The sequence below is a fragment of the Arachis hypogaea genome, chromosome 19 (assembly GCF_003086295.3).
Source record: "Arachis hypogaea cultivar Tifrunner chromosome 19, arahy.Tifrunner.gnm2.J5K5, whole genome shotgun sequence".
In the NCBI taxonomy this organism is placed as follows: domain Eukaryota; kingdom Viridiplantae; phylum Streptophyta; class Magnoliopsida; order Fabales; family Fabaceae; genus Arachis; species Arachis hypogaea.
This window is the reverse complement of record NC_092054.1, coordinates 41,362,364-41,364,757: the sequence shown is the minus strand read 5'-3', so window position 1 is coordinate 41,364,757 and position 2,394 is coordinate 41,362,364.

Here is a 2,394-nt window from a genome sequence, read left to right as displayed (position 1 = left end):
AGGTCACCTATGGACCACCCAAGAGCTGTCTTGTGTGTCCTTAGCACTTGAATAAGTGCCTCCTCTTCCTGTGAATTTAAAGCAGAGCTTATGATCACTGGAAAAGTGTCACCTTCTCCCAGAAACGCATATTTCAAGGATGGTGGTAGTGGCTTGAGCTCGGGTTTAGGAGGTTTTTCCTCTTTCAGAAGAAAGTTCAGAGGCTCTTTCATGTCCTCTGAATCCTCCCAAATCAGGCTGAATATCTTTAAAGATGTCTTCCAACTCTGATTCGAGACTCTCAGCCATGTTGATCTCTTCTACCAAAGAGTCAATAAGATCAACTTTCATGCAGTCTGTTGATGTGTCTGGATGTTGCATGGCTTTGACAACATTCAACTTGAACTCATCATCATTGACTCTCAGGGTTATTTTCCCCTGTTGGACGTCAATGAGGGATCGCCCAGTTGCTAGGAAGGGTCTTCCTAGAATGAGAGTAGCACTCTTGTGCTCCTCCATTTCCAGCACAACAAAGTCAGTGGGAAAGGCGAATGGCCCAACTCTGACAATCATGTCCTCAATCACGCCTGATGGGTATTTAGTGGAACCATCAGCAAGTTGGAGACATATCCGGGTTGGTTTAACTTCTTCAGTTAAGCCAAGCTTCCTGATAGTGGATGCAGGTATTAGGTTGATGCTTGCCCCAAGATCGCATAAAGCTGTCTTGGTGCAATTACCTTCTAATATGCATGGTATCAGAAAACTCCCAGGGTCTTTAAGCTTTTCAGGAAAGCTCTTCAGAATGACTGCACTGCATTCTTCCGTGAGGAGAACTCTTTCTGTTTCTCTTCAATCCTTTTTATGACTCAAGATCTCTTTCATGAACTTGGCATAAGAAGGTATTTGCTCAAGTGCTTCTGCAAATGGAATCTTTATTTCAAGAGTCCTGAGATAGTCTGCAAAGCGAGCAAATTGCGTATCCTGCTCCTCTTTCCGGAGTTTTTGAGGATAAGGTATCTTGGCTTTATATTCTTCAACCTTAGTTGCTGCAAGTTTATTGCCTACAGAAGTGGTTGAAGAAGCCTTTTTAGAGGGGTTGTTATCAGCATTTGTGTGTGTCTGATCCCTCACTGGCAATTGAGTGCCAGATTTAGAAGCTGGAGTGAAATTGGACGCCAGCTCCTTGTCTGCTCCTGGCGTCTGAACGCCAAAACTGTGCCCATTTTGGGCGTTCAGCGCCAGATCTTGCCCATTTTGGGCGTTCAACACCAGATCCTTGCCCATTTTTGGCGTTGAACGCCAGTCCTGCCTTATTTCTGGCGTTGAACGCCAGTCCTGAGCATGGTCTGGGCGTTCAGCGCCAGCCTTCCACCAATTTTCTGGCGTTTTAGCGCCAGAATTATTTTTCCCTGGGCTCTTACTGTCCTCAGGTGAATTTTGAGTGGTTTGCTCATTTCTTAGCTTTTTGCTGCCTTGAGGTGGGGTATTTAATGTTTTCCCACTTCTTAGTTGAACTGCTTGGCATTCTTCTGCTATTTGCCTTGACAGCCGCTGCTTTGTTTGCTTGAACTGTTCGTCCATATGTATATTAGCCATCCTTGTCTCTTGTAACCTTTCTTTGAATTCGACTAACTGCTTTGTTAGAAAGTCCAATTGCTGATTGAATTTAGCAGCTTATTTTACAGGGCTGAGTTCAGCAGTTACTGTTTTAACCTCTTCATTCATGGAAGGGTTGCTGCTTAAGTACAGATGCTGATTCCTGACAACTGTATTAATGAGCTCTTGAGCCTCTTCAATTGTCTTTCTCATGTGGATAGATCCACCAGCTGAGTAATCTAGAGACATCTGAACTCCTTCTGCAAGCCCATAATAGAAGATGTCTAACTGAACCCACTCTGAAAACATTTCAGAGGGGCATTTTCGTAGCATCTCTCTATATCTCTCCCAGGCATCATAGAGAGATTCATTATCTCCTTGTTTAAAGCCTTGGATGTCCAGCCTTAGCTGTGTCATCCTTTTTGGAGGGAAATATTGATTCAGGAATTTTTCTGTCAGCTGTTTCCATTTCCTTATGCTGGCCTTGGGTTGGTTATTCAACCACCTCTTAGCTTGATCTTTTACAGCAAATGGAAACAGTAATAGTCTATAGACGTCCTGATCTATTTCTTTATCATGTACTGTGTCAGCAATCTGTAGAAACTGTGCCAGAAACTCTGTAGGTTCTTCCTGTGGAAGACCGGAATACTGGCAACTTTGCTGCACCATGATAATGAGCTGAGGATTCAACTCAAAGCTACTGACTCCAATGGAGGGTATGCAGATGCTACTCCCATATGAAGCAGTAGAGGGGTTAGAATATGACCCCAGAGTCCTCCTGGACTGTTCATTTCCGCTTAGATCCATGATGGAGAAAGG